We start from the raw sequence: 19,274 nt of genomic DNA, 5'->3' as shown, positions 1-19,274 counted from the left end.
GTGGGGAAACCGAGATGTAAAACACAGCCTCGACTCTGACATTTACTCCACTGTTGGGAAAAGTACTTCAATTCCCAGGGCCTTAATATTTTCCTGTATAAAACAGGAAAAATAGAGCCATCTTTAAGGTTTTGTCAAATCTTGTTGCTGAGTGATTTTATAGTGTCTGCAGCTATCCTCTCTGCTAATCACAACAAGGTTAACTAACTGTTCTTTTGTTTAAAGATATTTTTGCATTTGTTTACAAATACTTATTCTTCCTTTCACAAAAAAGGAAACATTTTAAAGATAATATACAAGATGTTCAGAGTCCCTTACATATCAACTCTTCACAATGTGGTAGAGTAGCTTAACCCCATTCCTAAGAGTATAGATTCAGATCAGCCTGTATGTAATTAACCCCCAAACCTATGTGGAGTGTGGGATAGATAATATATTTCAAACACATGAAAAGGCACACGCACATACACACACACAGACACGCACACACACACAGTATTACCAAGGCAGAGGTGCACATGAAAATATTGGATAGACAGCTCAAAACTCTTAGTATTAAAATAATCCTAATAATAACTTTCCTTCCAAAGTCACCACCGACAATCAGATCTCTTAAAGGTTGGTGCCTTAGGTTTGTGAACTTTGTGTAACTTTTGACTTTCTTATTTGGTTGTATGCTATTTATCTCATAGAAAGAAACTTCTTCTTCATCCTATGCCAGTGCTGTATTGTAGGGGCTTGTGGACGTTTTTCTGGTCTATACCAATCCAGGTTACTGGCCTCTGGCTTCTTAGGAGCAAGCCCATCACATGCTTTTGTTCTTTGCTTGCTTCCTTGTAAGGGCCCGACATACAGTGGGTGCTAAACAAATGTTTGGTCAACTGAACTCATTTTCCACCTCCGTTCTCTTCCACTTCAATCTCTCCCTTTTACTTCTTCCAGATTAGTTTTCCTACAGCAAAATGGGAATTGTCCAAAAACTGTCCTTCATCTTTACAACTTGAAGGATTCATTACCCTAAGCAGTCCTTCGATATTGACTATCACAGACTAGATAAAAAGTCTGGGTTCACCAAGAATAGGCATGTGTGCCATTATATTTTCTGTTGAAAGCTTTGGAAAGTGTCTTTTAGCAAACAACATAAAGCATAGAGTTTGACCGTTCCTGACAATGTAAAAGGATCATCCACATTCTCACATGTCCATGGCTACTTTCCCACTCCTTCCCCAACCTTGAAATCCTGAATTCAAAAGAAAACATAAGAAGATAGTATGTCTCATGTAAGGCAACAGGTTGCTTAATCTTTCTTGCCTATACACATTCAAGAGCTCCAGAAAAATTTCTGAGCTACTTAGGATGCCTGATCCTCTTCTTGGGTAAAAGGAATAAGTCCTACATGTAGTCACCAAAACCATGTCTGTTCAAGGGGCCTTATACCTGTGATTCATGATTGCATGCTAAATGTAGAAGGATATGCTGTGTTGCAGGGCCATGTCTGGTCATTGTTTAAGTTCTACTTTGGAGGACTAGTTATTGAGAAGGAAGAGGGAATGATAATGTTAGAAATTGGAATAAAACTTAAGGGGAAAAATCAAGTACAAGGGACCAACAGTACTGAGGGGCAATAGGTTGAAGATTTCTTCGATGATTGTAATATTTTCAAGGAGACCTCCATGAATCCTTCCTGGCTGACCCCAACATAGCTTTGGCATAGCCCTTATGCCAAATGTCTTAGGCTAACTAACTTTTCCTAAAGAAAATAGAGGAGTTATGGAGACCAATATTTAGTAGAATAATGCCTGATTATCTTGCTTTTGAGGTCTAGTAACTGCTAGTAAACTTGCCTAATTAATTCACATTAATTAATTTATTTATTTATTTATTTATTTATTTATTTATTTTTTGAGACGGAGTCTCGCTCTGTCGCCCAGGCTGGAGTGCAGTGGACGGATCTCAGCTCACTGCAAGCTCCGCCTCCCCGGTTTACGCCATTCTCCTCCTCAGCCTCCCGAGTAGCTGGGACTACAGGTGCCTGCCACCTCGGCCGGCTAGTTTTTTGTATTTTTTAGTAGAGACGAGGTTTCACCGTGTTAGCCAGGATAGTCTCGATCTCCTGACCTCGTGATCCACCCGTCTCGGCCTACCAAAGTGCTGGGATTACAGGCTTGGGCCACCGCGCCCGGCCAATTCACATTTAGAGGAAGAGTAACGAGGGTTTCAAGCACTTGAAACACCACTGACTTCATTTCACGTGAGAGTTCTTATGGAGAGCTAATGAACTAGGAGGCTGCAGGTCTCTTGGCCAATAAGTCTTCTAGATTTCCTGGGACTCCCTTTTCTGGTCATAGGTGATTTTACTTTTGCTTTGAGTATTATAGCACCATAAGGTGTCAGACACTCTCCTCTTACCAAGGCTTACCGAAAGTTTATCTTGTTATTTGGTAGAGTTTGGCCCGTTAAAAAGAGAGAGAGAGAGAGAATGATAAAGAGGAGGACAGCAATCCTCACTGCTGAAGGAAGAAGAAAGCTTGGCTTTATTTCCAGTAGGCAGAAAAAACTTCCCTCTGTAGCTCTCTCGCACCAGTGGAATGTCTTTGTTTGGATAATAAGTGTCCTTTCATACCTCATTAGGCATATTCACAGACAGAGATGTACTATGCACGCAAAATCACCTTCATGGGATGACTGAGAAAGTCCATGTTTTATTGGACACTAAGTTCGTTAGAACGATTTGGGTGCAGTTTTGATCAGAAAACCTTGTTAAATGGGAAAATAAGTTACAAATATTTTGGCAAAAGATTAAGGTTTATGAACAACCAACCATTTATATTAAGTTACAATTAATTAGGCCATGTTGAGAAACCATTTGGTTTAGTTAACGATTAAACATTTTGTTAGTGAACACTTCCCAGACTTTACTAGCCCTGCTAATCCCTGCTTTGCTCCTGGTCTGAACCCCCACAGTGCCTTGTTTATGGTACAGTGCCTACTGCTTGTATGCTAGATTAGTGAATGTATATTTGCCTCCTCTACTACTGTGTGAGCTTCTTGTTTGCCAGGACAGGGCTATATTCCTCAGAGCTGAGGAGAGAGTTGAATCATGTGGTCCTTTATTCTCAAATCCTCTTCAACAAGTGAAGCGAAACAGGACAGTGAAAGGCCACTGCACATGGAAGCAGGAGGTCTGGATTTGGGTTCTGAATCTCTAGATCTATTACTAACTGGAGGTATGGATAGAGTCAGGAAAATTTTCTTCCTTAAGTCTTGATAGCACCTATGTAGGTCCAGATCTGTTGGGATTCTCAATAATTACTGTGCATGGAATCAACTGAAAGTTATTTTGCAGTGCAGAATCTTAGCCCCATTCTATGAAATGTTTACTGTTTTATAAATTGATAAATAATTTTTATTAGACAATGTAAATTTCCTTACTTGCACCAACATACAAAAATATTGAATAATATTAGCAGCAGAATCTTTTAACAAAATAACTATGTATAGCTATTAAACCACTTTGTTTCACTGCTTTTTATTTTCTTTTATTTATCACCATTGTTTTATTTATAAACATTGTTTCTGCTCATAAGGAGTGTGTATTCTCTACATGTTTATAAAATTAATGCCTGAATGAAGTTGCTTAAACAAGGCAGAAGTTGATTTCTTTGTCACTTAAAATTAACCTGTAGTTACGCCATTCAGGGCTAGTACAGATACTTTCTAATGTCATTAGGGATGCAGGTCCCTTCCAGGTATCTGCTCTGCTATACTTTAGAAAATACCCTAGTTTGGCTGCTAAATTCCCACCTATTATTTCTGAATTCTAGACAGCAGAGAGAAAAAAAGGCGTGGGAGAAGGGCAAAGGAACATCTACCCTTCCTTTTTAAATTATTTAACCAACCCCCCCTTAAAAACACCTTGTTGAGATACGAGTACATTAAAAAAGCTGTACCAATTTAATATGTACATCTCAGTGAGTTTGAGGATAAGGATACATTCTGAAAGCATCACTCCTATCAAGATTGTAAACATAATCATCACCTCCTGAAGTTCTCCCTCCCATCCGAATTATTATTTCTATTAGTAAGAACAATTAACATAAAATTCACACTCCTATTATATTTTAAGTATGCAATACAGCATTCATAGCTATAAGCACTATGCTGTAGATTAAACCTCCTGAACTTATTTATGTTTGTATATCTAAAACTTTGTACTATAATCACACCTACTCATTTACCTGCACCACAGCTCCTGGCAACCTCCAGTCTACTCTCTGCTTCTGAGTTTATTTGAGATTTCAAATACAAGTGTAATCTACAATATTTGTCATTCAGTGTTTGGTTTATTTCACATGACTTCATGCCCTTCAGATTCATGGATGCTGTCACAAATGACAGGGTTTCATTATTATATAATACTGAATAATATTCCATTGTGCATACATATATATATATATAAAACGTTAATTCATCCATCCGTGAATGAATAACATGTGTGTCTTCTTCATATATCTTGACTATTGTGAACAGTGCTAAAAAGAACATATGAGTACAGATATCCCTTTTACATACTGATTTCAATGACTTCATATATATATATATATATATATATATATATATATATATATAAAATAAGTGGGATTGCTGGAACAAAATGATATTTTTATTGTTAATTTTTTGAGAAACCTCCATACTATTTTCCAAGCTGGCCATACTAATTTACATTCCCACCACCAGTATACAAAGGTTCCCTTTTCTCCACATCCTTACCAACACTTGTTATCATCCATCTTTTTGATAATAGCTATTCTAACAGGTGTGAGGTGATATTTCATGGTAGTTTTCATTTGCATTCCTGTGATGACTAGAGAGGGTAAGAATTGTTTATATATATGTCGTCCATTTGTATCTCCTCTTTTGAGAAATTCCTACTCATATCTGTTTGTTCATTTTAGTTTTTTAATTCTAATTTTATACACAGAGGATACATGTGCAGGTTTGTTCCATGGATGTATTGTGTGACGCTGAGGTTTAGAGTATGAATGATCTCATCACACACATAGTGAACATAATACCCAATAGACAGCTTTTAAGGCCTTGTACTCAACCCTCCCTCCTCCCTCTAAGAATCTCCAGTGTCTATTGTTTCCATATAAGTGAGAGCTAAACAATGTATAACCCAATGTTTAGCTCCCACTTATAATGGAGAATATGTAGTATTTGGTTTTCTGTTCCTGCGCACAATACCACACTAGGCTAATTTTTGTATTTTTGGTAAAGACGGAGTAGCTTCAGCATGTTGGCCAGGCTGGTCTCAAAATCCTGAGCTCATGCGATCCACCCACCTCACAAAGTGCTGGCATAACAGGCATGAGCCACTGAACCTGGCTTTTCTAATTTTTTTTTAGCTTATCTTAGGCTTGTCTGTTCTAGAATTTTGTACACATTTGTTTATATTATAGGACACTTTTTAGCTTAGCTTTCTCCACTCAGGGTGAGAAAGATTATATTGATCCAAGATGTTGATTAATAGAGTGGATTATCCCCCGTTATTGCCCAATATTGCTCTATAATATGCATATAATTTGTTTATCAATTTCCTCTCGATAGACATTAGAGTTGTTCCCAGGTTTTAGCTATTGTTAATAGAACTCAAGGACATATTCTTAAAATAAAAAATTTCAATCCAAAATGTCCTTTCCTTTTGACTCTCCAATATTGTGTCAGGGTTACATTTTTGTTGTCATGAAAATCCAATTACATTGAACAAGATGTGTTTCCAGAATCAAGGTTCAGTATATGTGTGGTCTAGCTGTGTCCCTAGAATGTAGCCCTTATTAGTTTTATTAAGCATTTTCCTATATAAATTGAAATCAAGTAGAAGATGCATTTTTCCACAGTAGGAGAAATAGAACAGTTTAAGACTTTGGAGAGATAGCAACTTGCTCCTTGCCTGTGCAACCCACCTCAAAAGATACAACTCTTCCAACTTTTGGTTTCTGGTGACTTGTCCAAACAATTAGATGTGAATTGACCTTATTCCCCCATAATACTACAAGTCGATCTTCTGCACCTGGCCAAATACAGTATAAAATTGATGGGCATACATTTCTTTTGTTTTCATGCTTTCTATTTAAAGCTATTCTCTTTGGCTGGGCACTATGGCTCATGCTTATAATCCCAGCACTTTGAAAGGTCGAGGTGCATGGATCACTTGAGGCCAGGGGTTTGAGACCAGCCTGGCCAACATAATGAAAGCCGTCTTTCTGAAAAATACAAAAATTTTCTGGGCATGTTGGCACATGCTTGTAATCCCAGCTACTCAGGAGGCTGAGGCAGGAGAATCGCTTGAACCCAGGAGGCAGAGGTTGCAGTGAGCTGAGATCGCGCCTCTGCGTTCCATCCTGGGTGACAGAATTAACCTTCATCTCAGAAAAATAAAAAGCTAATCTATACTTTTCTTTTGTTCCATTATTAGAATGTAGGAGATAATAAGGCAAAACTATTGTGGGTGTGTGAATGTGTATCTGTAGCACCTAGAATAGTGCCTAGCCCATCACTTGTGTTGAAAATTGAGAGAACCTTCTTAATATAACTTTTCCACACTCTAGTTCTGAATTTAAAGACAGAAAAAGATAGGTTAGCAAATATAGGTATCAGTTATTTCTATTGACAGATCATTTGGAGAACATGTTTTTGGATGTGGGAGAATAAAGGTCCCTAGCTCTCCACCCCAGAAATAATTTTGCTGATACAAAAATCAGTCAGACATGGTGGCACATGCTTATAATCCCAGCTACTTAGGAGGGTGAGGTGGGAAAATCACTTGAACCCAGGAGGCAGAGATTGCAGTGAGCCAAGAGTGCCCCACTGCACTCCAGCCTAGGCAACAGAGAAAGACTCTGTCCAAAAAAAAAAAAAAGGTTGTTACTATATAGCAGATAATTTTATTGTCATCTCATTTAAAATTGAATAATACATTTGAGTCGAATTCTTATGCCTGCAGAGACATTTGCCTCTGGCTTAAAATCACTGGCTCCAGGAGGAAACTCCACCAGAGGGCGTCGAAAGGATTTCATAGTCTCTAAGTTATCTTGGTAATTCTTCAAATAATTCCTGGCAATTCTGTTAGGTCTTGAACTTCACTTACTTCTTACATGTTTAATAAAAAGAAGTTCAAAACATTGCCATGGCTGTTGAATTCCCACAGGCTTGTCTTCCTTTTAAAATTCATTACATGGTTTGTACTCTTTTGCAAATATAATACATAAGTTTGGAGGTGGATGCTTTCAGCCATTAAGTTCAAAAGTACTGCTACATGGGCCGGGCATAGTGGCTCATACCTCTAATCCCAACCCTTTGGGAGGGCAAGTTGGACAGATCACAAGATCAGGAGATCGAGACCATCCTAGCCAACATGGTGAAACCCCATGTCTACTAAAAATACAAAAATTAGCTGAGTGTGGCGGTGCGCACCTGTAGTCCCAGCTACTTGGGAGGCTGAGGCAGGAGGATTTCTTGAACCAAGGAGGTGGAGGTTGCAGTTAGCTGAGATCACACTATTGCACCCCAGCCTGGTTACAGATCAAGATTCTGTCTCAAAAAAAAAAAAAAAAGTATTGCTACATGGACATCCATCACTCTGGCATCTCTGCCATAACAACTGAGTATCGAGAATGTCTGTTAGTTTCTTTAACTCCAAATTTGTGTTGTGTCCCTTGGTCTCCTGTCATACCATAAAGTGTATTATTTACAAAAAAGATAATTTATCTATAGTTATTTCCTCTCCGTATGCTACATCCTTTTAGAATTTAAACATAGTGTCTCCCAACCTGAAATTTGATTTTTGAAAAACCAGAAAAATGTTTTTGGACACCTTTTATTTCCAGCTGTTTTCATCTTCATCTCCTCTCCTGAACTCAAGTTGAGGGTGAAGTTCATTCGTCAAAATTTCTCCTCAACTCACAACAACCTCATCCCACTCCAATATGATTTTTGTCCCCATGAATTGTTGCACATAATTCTTGCTGGCAGTGGTAATGTCCTAATAAAAAAAATCATGAGATGGCATCAGACTTTACCTTATTTTCTAGCTCAGCAGAATTTGATTCCTGTCTGATAAGGAAACCATATTTTCCCTAGAAACTTTTCACTTTTGTCACAGGTTTGATTCCCAGGGAGCTGGATATAGATGAAGTTTAGTGTGCAGGATGTTTATTAGGAAGTAATGTCAGGATCCACATCTGTGGAAAGGATTGGAGGGAAGCCTTATGTGCAAAGGGACAAGTCTAATGACAATGCAGCCTGACTTTGTCAACTTCTTCTGTTCAGCTAAGAAGACCTCCCCTATTTGTCCCATTTGAATCAAATGGCAAAGCCTATGCATCCCTTGCCTCCATTAATAATTGTGTGCTTGCCACTTGTGGAGGGTGAGACTTTGAAGCAGGTGGCTTTCTGTGGCTGAAGTAAACCTTAAATGTGCTGGCAACGTTTTCCAAAGAGACAGAGAATGGCATCTGCCATGTATGTTGCCCCTTTCCAAAGAGGAAGCAACAAGGGTAACGTCCTCCAATGGCTCTGTATGCAGATGGGTGGACAGTAATGTCTGTCCCTCCTGTGACCTAAGAAGAACAGAGGACAGACATGCAGCCAGGCAGTTAGAGGTGACACAGTGTTAGGAGAGAAACATCTGTCATAAGCAGTGCTTCTTTGAATCAGGTGTGACACAAGTCTTGCATCCCTTTCATGGACTCCATCCCCATTATCCTGCTATCCTACCTCATGAAGGTGAGTGGGGGCTGGATGGTGGTCAGTCCCAGGACGAGATACACTTTGCCTGCAGTGTTCCCACATGAGTTCCAAGGTAGCCCAGGTGGTCATCCATGAACTTTGTATTTTCCTTATGCTTCTTGTCTTTGCCTTTGAGGAACACGTTTCATTGGACTCTGAGTCCAAACAACTCATGTATCCCTATATCTTCCCATTGTCCTTCACTTAAGGGAATCTCTAATCTCTAATGCCTTTGTTTTATTTTTACTATCAATATTATAATAATTAACATTGTCGTTATTATCTTCGTTGTTGATTTTCAGTTATTTTTATTAATGGAGTTAATATGAATTATTCTTTTGTGGCTACTTACACCAAGATGAAGATAATTTATTAGTTCAGGAAGAATCTGCATTCTGAAGGTAAATAGAAGTTCACACTACAGATGGGCAGACACATGTCCTCCCAATTCCTGATGGACCTCCTAGTGCCTCCTAGACCTAAGGGGTCTCCTGCAATGCTCCAAGATGCCACCAAGGCAGGAATCCCCTTGTGCATGCCTGAGAGCATCCAGGATGAAGTGAAGCTCTGGAAAAATGCACGAGTTTCCACATAATCCCCAAAAACCTTACAGGTGAACTGGATGCCACAGAAACAGGAGTGGTCATTGACACAACAAAGTCACCAAAATTGTTTTGAAGTCAATTAGGAAACCCAGGAATCACTCTTATTGCCATTAAGTGGAAGAACAGGAGCGTGTGAATGGCATCCCTGTCCTGCCTGAGACTCCACAGATATTTCTATGTGGCTTCAGGTACCAGGAATCTCCGTGATTTTCAGAAAGGCAGGGACAGCTTATGCCAGCCCATCCCTCTGCAGAATGTGCCCCAGCAGATCAGAGGCATGGAACCATCATGGACTGCACGAAGTCTCAAGGGCAGCTTTCCAGACTTGCCTGTGACTCTAGGTAAGTTCTGAGTCCACGTGGGTGCCGAGGAAATGTTAATGATGACCTGGAAAGATGGGACAAGCAGACACCACCCCTAAACAATCTGCAGGATTCCAACTTCAACAGGAAGCCAAAGACCAGCTCATGCCACACTAGTGCACCTTGAGAACCCCTGGATGCAATGCCGCTCTACAGAGAGTTCAACAAAGAAGTGGCTGGGAATTTTGCATTCTAGGCTGCATTTTACAGTGCTTCTGGACACGTGATCAGAAATTTAACACTGGCATATCTAACTCTGATATTTTTCACAAAATGGTTTTCTAAAATGAGGTAATATAGACAAAATATAATATAACCATATGTATTATATGCCAAAATATGCTTCACTGGCATCAAGTAGATTCACCTTGAAATACAATCTAGGACAACCTCCATCTTCAGAATATTTGCTTTTCCAGAGTGAAACTCTCCCACCAAAAACCAACAACATCACAGGTTTTTGCCGCCAACAAACCGACAGAAAGCCAATACATTTATTCTACCACTGTGAAATGGACTGCGGTGCAACACATACGTGTGAAGCCCCACACGAGGCATCGCGGTAAACCAGATGGGGACTCGTGGTGCAAGCAACGCTCCCCATGTGTTAATGTGTGTGAGATTCACTTGGAGGAATTTGACTAGGTGCGTGTTGGTAGAGTGGGGTTGAGGTTCTCTTGCCCCTGTGGATGTTTAAGAAGTCACAGGTCCTGTGAAGACCTGCGGTCACCTCAATCAACTCTGTTTCAGAGACATAATGACTTGGATTGCTGACAAGTCAAGAGATTTTCAAGCCCTTGGAAAATCAGTTACACACAAATACGGAATGAAAGTCAAAATAGAGTACGTCATCTTTTTGAGAATTTTATTCACTTCAAAACAAATTAAACACACCTATTTCCAATGGCATTCCAGAGCCCAATTTTCCAGGCTGAGGAAACACCTGAAGAACGCTTTGCGCAGAACGCTTCACAGCGTCCAAAACACTGCTGTCAGGGCGGGGCACAGCTGAAGGCCTGCATCTCTCAGCGTTCTCTAACTGTTCCCTGAATCAGTCATCTGGAGAGCAAACACACAGTCATTCCCCAGTTTCCTACTGACATCACAGCTGAAGTCTGACTCCCGCGCGTCGCCGTCACCCAGTTTCTGAGGCAACGAATCATTGGCACAGAAGCTTCTGGTGGCGGGTTTCCGGAGAGCCCTGCAAACTACGATGTCCCTCACCAGAATTTGATGAAGCAGAGTCTCTGCATCTGGTCCCTGCCTGGCCTGGGCTCCAACATCCACAGAAGCACCACAGCTGGGGAGCTTGGGAGTCACCACACACAGTCTGCTCTCTGCTCTGTGCTCCTCAGTCCCACAGACCCCTCCAAGTCAAGGGAGCTGGATGCAATGGAGCCCCGGCCACCTGTAGCCTCACTCCAGGTCAGAATCGCTGTCCTCTGAGGAGGAGGAAACCTGAAGGTCCTCATAGAGGACACTCAGCGGGACAGGAACACAGGGAGCCTCAGACTTCTCTGAGACATGAGGGCTGTGAGCGAGGAAGGGTCCCGGCTTCTCAGGAGAGGGAAACGAGGGAGCTGTCAGGAGGCTGGATCTCCACCATCCGTTTTCCAGTCTCCGGAAGAGCACTCTGAGAGGCTGGGCCCCATCGTGGCTGGCCGCTGGGTGATGGGACATGGTGCAGGCCTGGGCAGTAGGCAGGCAAGGTCTGCTGTGCGGAGGCTGCCGGTCGCTGCTGGGCACCTGGGCGGTTGTCCCCCTGCTCATCTGGGGCGACGGACTTGGTCTGAGTTCGGTTGCAGCTGGCGGAGGTTGGAGAGTCTCCGGGGCCCCCAGCTCACCTCCCTGGATGGCATTTTCGGGCACCTGGAAGGGACCCATTCTCGGTTTCTTGGGGAAGTTCAGGCAAGCCTGAGTCGGAGCCTGGGCAGGTCTCTTGGCTCCTGGCCTGAAACTGAGATTGGAGCCGAGGCCCAGGCTGTGTGTGTCGGCTGGTGGACAGGGCTGTGAGGTCACCGCAGGACGTTTATCTTGTGCCTGGGGGCTGATGACCCGGATCAGGCCGTGGGGCTTGGAGGCAGCCTGGGGAACCTCTCGGCGGCCACCCTGAGGTCTGCTGTGTGTCGGCTTCACCACGACGAGAGGCTCCGGGCCCTGCTGCCTGACTCCAGGCTGAGAGATGTCGGCCATGGCCCCTGTCTGTCGTGCCTTTGGTCGGAGACTTGACGAGGAGCTCAGACTGGCTTTTCTGAGGGGAGACAGTGAAGCCAAGACGCATACCGTGTCAGACATTTTAGTAGCTGAGCCATCAGTGAGGGCAGGGGCCACGCGTGGCCTCTTATTGGTTGTGTGGAATGGCATTGGCCTGCTTGCAACCTGAAAGAAAGGAGACCACCCATGTTAGAAGTTCCTCAGCATGGAGCCAACATGGAAATCAACCACATCCAAAGACAAGGTGCACACAGCAGGAAATTCTTAATACGGTATGGACAGGTGGTCCTTGGAAGTAGGGACAGATCCTCAACGTGAGTGCTGATCGGGACAAGACCCATGAAAAATGCACTCTCCAGCTGTGATCTAAGAATACCATTTTTCTAAAGACTGTGTCTTGGGCATTCACTGGATCAAAGCGCCTCCACTCAGCCTTCCATGAAGTGGGACGGACTAACGCCCTTCTGAAGGCAGGTTGGTGGCTCAAGGGTTCCCAGGACGTCTTTTCTGAAAACATGCATGTTCCTGGGGTGAGCCTCCTCCATGTTTGGGGCCCCTGAGGGACTAATTTCCTCAGGCCGCTAGGAAGATGTTGTTGGCAGGCTTGCCGTCATTGCACAGAAAGAAAGCAACAGCAAATACGGCACCTTCAGATGCCTTCACCTGGAATCAAATGGACCTGGAAGGATCGTGGAGTCCCTGACCCCAAGAAGGCAGGGAAGAGGGGTTCCCCGATCCCCTCACACACACGGGAACCTGAAAGTAAATCAACCAGGGTGACCTAGAGGAGAAAAAGACCAGGGACCCAGGTTGACACTCACCCTCAGATAATCACAAGATTCCATGGATTCTTTTCGATTTGGCGGCTGCTTCTCCGGAGATGTCCCGGAAAAGATCTGGAGGAGAGCCTTCCTCTGCGGGTCTTGTTGCCTGCAGAAGAGAAAAAGTTCAGGCCCTGCTCCCCGCTTCTCCCCATGAGACAGGGAGAACCCTGTCTGGGGCCCAGTCCCGTTCTGTGTTTTGTTAGACATAAATGGAACTTTTGTGCCCTTTCCGCCTCTGCACCTTCCCTCATGTGCCAACCTTCCCATCCTGCCGGTGGCCCTCTAGGCTTCCCAAGTAAGGATTGTCGTTTGGTTTCCGTTGCTTTTCCCCCTGTCATGGGGAACCTGCACAAAGCGCCCCCACCTGGCCCCCGTCCCTGAATCTCCCAGAGCCAAAGGAGCTCCTGGGTGGGGAACCCGGGAGGACACGGAGCTCTGGTCTCTTTCTCTGCAGCGTTCCTTCCCTGTCCTGGAGACGGAAAGGCACACGGTGTGCAGGTGCAGAGACACCGTGTCCTTAGGTGGCAGTACCCTAAGGATGGTGAAAACCCCTCCCACTGCTCACCTCGGTCTCTCTTCCTTCTCTCCCTTTTCCTTGTTCCAGGGCTCAGGGTTCCCTCGAACCTGAGGCTTCCATGGTTTCCGGTTTTCCTTCCCTTCCTTTCTCCCAAAGGTCTGGGGAACCAGGGCTCCGTTCCAGCACTTCATGGGGCACCTGGTACTTCTGGCCGTGTGCCCAAAGGCCCCGCAGTTTTTGCACTTGACCTGTGGGTGGAAAGGAAGTGATATCAGTGAATGAGCTGAAGCCACAGGCAGTGATCCAATGTCAACATTGAGACGGACTGTGAATTCAGAACTGAGTGAGGATTCCAAAGAGGGGACACCGGCATGGGGGCCCTTAAGTGGAGGGAGGGTTTGGTTACGATGTTCCCTCCCAAAGCCCATGTGATGGAGGAACTCTCAAAGGAAGGACTCAGGATTCTAGCAGGGACGATTGTGAACTCGATGTCCGCAACACAGCCCAACCTGGCTACACAGGATTCTGAGTGGATAGGGAGGTTGTTCCCAAGAGTGTCTCAAGGGACCTGTCGGACCGGGGAGGAGGTCCCAAGCCAGGTCCACCTTGGATGGGAAAAGCAACCCGGGTGGTGCTGGCAGAATTCTTTGGAATCCAACCCAGTCTCTGAGGACCGTGTGACACTCGCCCCCTTCTCCCCCCTCAATACCCAAAAGATTCCAGGGCTACACGTACCCTGGGATCTTCTTCATCGGGTGGGGGAGCCCTTGGCCCAACTGGGGCCCTCTGCTGCTTCTGGAGGGTCTGGGCTCTCACGAGTCTGTTTACCCCACTTTTGGGGTCACGACGTGCCATCATCTGCATCTCCTGGATGTTTTATGGCCGCCTTTTTCAGGGATTGATGGTTGGGTCACCTGAATCACACACAAACACACGCAAAGCGATGGTTAGGCACATTGGATATTCACACTCCCACAAGAAACCCCCAGCTAATTCCATGACGGTGTGGTCATGAGGACACCTCACCACCCGTCGGTCAAATCTGTGGATCACAATGTGGTGTGTGCATCCTCAGATATTGTGTGTTCCTCTGCCGTGACCACCTGGTCCAAGAGTAAACCTGGCCTGCCACACGGCCCACGGCCTAGGTATGTGGAGTTGGAGTTGAGATTTCAATCCCACCCAAACAACTGATTCTGGAGACTGGACTTAGGTCTCTCACCATTCACTCCAGTAGAAGACACAGTGATTCTCTCTCCCCTGAGGGACAAAAGAATCGAAGCTACAGGGCATGGCCGATGTCACCCCTTGGCAAGTCTGCTTGAAGTCAGGGATAAGGGATGCTTCCTATCATAACTCGAATCGCAACCCTTGCCGTTTCATTTGGCAACTTCCAAACACAAATTCATCGAGAGAAGTTAACTCCCTCTCTACCACACTAGCACGTGATGGTCTTTCCCGCTCTGTCTTTTTGGCTTTAGCTCCAGCCCCTTTTTATTTATTTTTCTGGTATTTTACACACGCCATACGAATTCATCTAAACAAATGCTGAACAAGTGGCATATGAATTTCTTACAAGGCTAAAGGGCAAACCAACCCTTTTCCAAAGTTCTTTTTCCATTTACCCGCCAATTCAGCGTGCTGGAGTAAATTTCTTTTTGCATTTCCATCTGGCTCTTATCCCAGGCACGAAGATGGAAATGTTTTCTCGCTTTCTGTTCCAAGAATTACGGATAAGGAGAACACATCCTACCCCACCAGCGAGCCCCAGTGTGATCTGTTTCTTTCACTCTCCTTTGTCTCTTTTCCCCCAACCCCTCAGGGCTTACGTGAAACAAACAGTCGTTCAGGGAAACTAACCTGAAATTACAGGTCTACTTTCTTTCCTCGGCTGGTGCTCAGATGGACAGGTGCGCTGGCGCTCAGATGGGCAGGTGCTGGAGCAGCCCTGCTGGAAGCGGTGCAGCCTTCAGGAAGCCGGAGGAAGGGGCGGAGAGGGACCTTTGCTTTCCAGGCTGCCTTTTATACTGCCTCTGGACCCCTGACGCGAAACGGACCCTAACCTAATCAACTTAATCCAATTACATGACCTGGAAAGGTCTATTTGCCCAGCCCATTCTAAGACGATGTTCACTAGGGACAGACATTCTAAAACCTACCTGTACAGCCGCAAGCTTTGAAGAATAGATGTTTCGCGTCAGGTATGTAGCACTGGTGCATGTACCCCTGTCTTGTTTTACATCTTTTTTTTTTTTTTAAACAAGGTGCTAAAATAGGCACAGTGTAATTGGACCATTTTTACTCTATTTCAACGTAGGCCTCAGTGTCATCAAGGAGGTGCACCTTGACATGCAATCTCGGCCGTTATCCATCTTCAGAGCTTCTCCTTCTTCCCCACAGTAAGTGTGTCAGCAGAAAATCCTGACCACACCCTCACGTGCTTTCTCCTCCAGGAGGCCCTTGGAAACCACCGTGAATTGGACTGCACTGGGAAACCCACATGAAGAACGTCAACACCGCTTTGTCCTTCGCTGCCTGGCTCCTTTTTCAGCTCGTCCTGCGGCTCCAGGCATTATGCCTGAAGAGTCTCCAGGACACTGGTGGGGCTCTATTTCCTTGGGTCCCGTTGCCATTTCTCTGGATTTGCGAAGATCCAGCGGACTTTCTGCGGAACTCTCTTGTCGGGGAACTTGGGTGCCTCGTCCCCTCATTCTGCCCTTCGTCATCTGCACCTGCACAAGTTAGGGTCCAAGTTCCCTGGGCGGGAAGAGACAGGCAGGAGTCAGAATGCTGAACCAGCATACTGGGGGCATTTTCTCACGTGGTCCAAGTGACCCCATGGGCTTCTAGAGCTTTGGAACCAGTCGCGTCCCACTTGATACTACACCCGACTCTCAGTTGCTGAATCTTGTTGGCCCTCCGGCGATCTCCCGTTGGATGAGTTGCACCTGCTGAAACTCGATTCCCCCTGGATTTGCGCTTCATTAATTATTCATGATCAGGTGGGAACGCCTGCTTACATCCCCCTGTGTCTGTTCTCTGAGCTTTCCGGTCATATCGTTTGCTGCCACGCTCTTTGGTTCCTTTTGGTCATGCTCCTTCTTCTGTCAGAGGAGCAGAGAGTTGATCTTGTTGATTCTGGATACTGATACTTTCTAGGTGATCTGGATAATCAAGGTAACGACCCTCAACGGCGCCGGAAAGGGAGCAGCCATTTGCTGTCGCTCAGAAAATCCCACTCAGTTCCGAGGCCTCCTAGATGTGGAATCCTGGTCAGAGTTGTTCCCAGGTCAGAGAACGGAGATAGCCTGTGCATGGTGGGATATCTTTACCTAGAGCTTTCAGTGAATCTCGACCTCAGCTACACTTAGGATCGGGGGAGAAGCATGGAAAGGCCTGGTGCTCAGGCATCCAGAAAGAAGACGGGATGAATATTCTACCTCTGAAGTACATCCCAAATCTGGGAGTTTACTTCAGCTTTACTGGGTTCTACTTGGCGAATGAAAGTGTGCCTCGTTCATACGCACATCCGGAAACCACTTAATGGGGGCCGTAACAGTTTGAACCCCACACGTGGCATCGCGGTGGGCCAAATGGGGACTCGTGGTGCAAGCAACGCTCCCCACGTGTTAGCGTGCGTGAGATTCACCTGGCGGAATTTGTCTAGGTGCGTGTTGGTAGAGTGGGGCTGAGGTTCTCTTGCCCCTGTGGATGTTTAAGAAGTCACAGGTCCTGCGAAGACCTGCGGTCCCCTCAATCAACTCTGTTGCAGAGACATAATGACTTGGATTACTGACAAGTCAAGACATTTTCAAGCCCTTGGAAAATCAGTTACACACAAACACGGAATGAAAGTCAAAAGGGAATACGTCATCTTTTTGAGAATTTTATTCACTTCAAAACAAATTAAACACACCTATTTCCAACGGCATTCCAGAGCCCAATTTTCCAGGCTGAGGAAACACCTGAAGAACGCTTTGCGCAGAACGCTTCACAGCGTCCAAAACACTGCTGTCGGGGCGGGGCACAGCTGAAGGCCTGCATCTCTCAGGGTTCCCTAACTGTTCCCTGATTCAGTCATCTGGAGAGCAAACACACAGTCATTCCCCAGTTTCCTACTGACATCACAGCTGAAGTCTGACTCCCGCGCGTCGCCGTCACCCAGTTTCTGAGGCAACGAATCATTGGCACAGAAGCTTCTGGTGGCGGGTTTCCGGAGAGCCCTGCAAACTACGATGTCCCTCACCAGAATTCGATGAGGCAGAGTCTCTGCATCTGGTCCCTGCCTGGCCTGGGCTCCAACATCCACAGAAGCACCACAGCTGGGGAGCTTGGGAGTCACCACACACAGTCTGCTCTCTGCTCTGTGCTCCTCAGTCCCACATACTCCTCCAAGTCACGGGAGCTGGATGCAATGGAGCCCCGGCCTCCTGTAGCCTCACTCCAGGACAGAATCGCTGTCCTCTGAGGAGGAGGAAACCTGAAGGTCCTCATAGAGGACACTCAGTGGGACGGGAACACAGGGAGCCTCAGACTTCTCTGAGACATGAGGGCTGTGAGCGAGGAAGGCTCCCGGCTTCTCAGAAGAGGGAAACGAGGGAGCTGTCAGGCGGCTGGAGCTCCACCATCCGTTTTCTAGTCTCCGGAAGAGCATTCTGAGAGGCTGGGCCCCATCGTGGCTGGCCGCTGGGTGATGGGACATGGTGCAGGCCTGGGCAGTAGGAAGGCAAGGTCTGCTGTGCGGAGGCTGCAGGTCGCTGCTGGGCACCTGGGCGGTTGTCCCCCTGCTCATCTGGGGCGACGGACTTGGTCTGAGTTCGGTTGCAGCTGGCGGAGGTTGGAGAGTCTCCGGGGCCCCCAGCTCACCTCCCTGGATGGCATTTTCGGGCACCTGGAAGGGACCCATTCTCGGTTTCTTGGGGAAGTTCAGGCAAGCCTGAGTCGGAGCCTGGGCAGGTCTCTTGGCTCCTGGCCTGAAACTGAGATTGGAGCCAAGGCCCAGGCTGTGTGTGTCGGCTGGTGGACAGGGCTGTGAGGTCACCGCAGGACGTTTGTCTTGTGCCTGGGGGCTGATGACCCGGATCAGGCCGTGGGGCTTGGAGGCAGCCTGCGGAACTTCTCGACAGCCACCCTGAGGCCTGCTGTATGTCGGCTTCACCACGATGAGAGGCTCTGGGCCCTGCTGCCTGACTCCAGGCTGAGGGATGTCGGCCACAGCCCCTGTCTGTCGTGCCTTTGGTTGGAGACTTGACGAGGAGCTCAGACTGGCTTTTCTGAGAGGAGATAGTGAAGCCAAGACGGATACGGTGTCAGACATTTTGGTAGTTGAGCCATCAGTGAGGGCAGGGTCCACGTGTGGCCTCTTATTGGCTGTGTTGACCGGCATTGGCCTGCTTACAACCTGAAAGAAAGGAGATCACACACGTTAGAAGTTCCTCGGCATGGAGCCAACATGGAAATCAACCACATCCAAAGACAAGGTGCACACAGCAGGAAATTCTTAATACGGTATGGACAGGCGGTCCTTGGAAATAGGGACAGATCCTCAACGTGAGTGCTGATCGGGACAAGACCCATGAAAAATGCACTCTCCAGCTATGATCTAAGAACACCATTTTTCTAAAGACTGTATCTTTGGCATTCACTGGATCAAAGCGCCTCCACTCAGCCTTCCATGAAGTGGGACGGACTAATGCCCTTCTGAAGGCAGGTTGGTGGCTCAAGGGTTCCCATGACTTCTTTTCTGAAAACATGCATGTTCCTGGGGTGAGCCTCCTCCATGTTTGGGGCCTCTGAGGGACTAATTTCCTCACGCCACTAGGAAGATGTTGTTGGCAGGCTTGCCATCATTGCACAGAAAGAAAGCAACAGGAAATGCGGCATCTTCAGATGCCTTCACCTGGAATGAAATGGACCTGGAAGGATCGTGGAGTCCCTGACCCCAAGAAGGCAGGGAAGAGGG

This window comes from Macaca mulatta, chromosome 3 (assembly GCF_049350105.2).
Source record: "Macaca mulatta isolate MMU2019108-1 chromosome 3, T2T-MMU8v2.0, whole genome shotgun sequence".
Classification (NCBI taxonomy): domain Eukaryota; kingdom Metazoa; phylum Chordata; class Mammalia; order Primates; family Cercopithecidae; genus Macaca; species Macaca mulatta.
The sequence above is the reverse complement of the archived record's forward strand: the minus strand, read 5'-3'. Positions refer to the sequence as shown.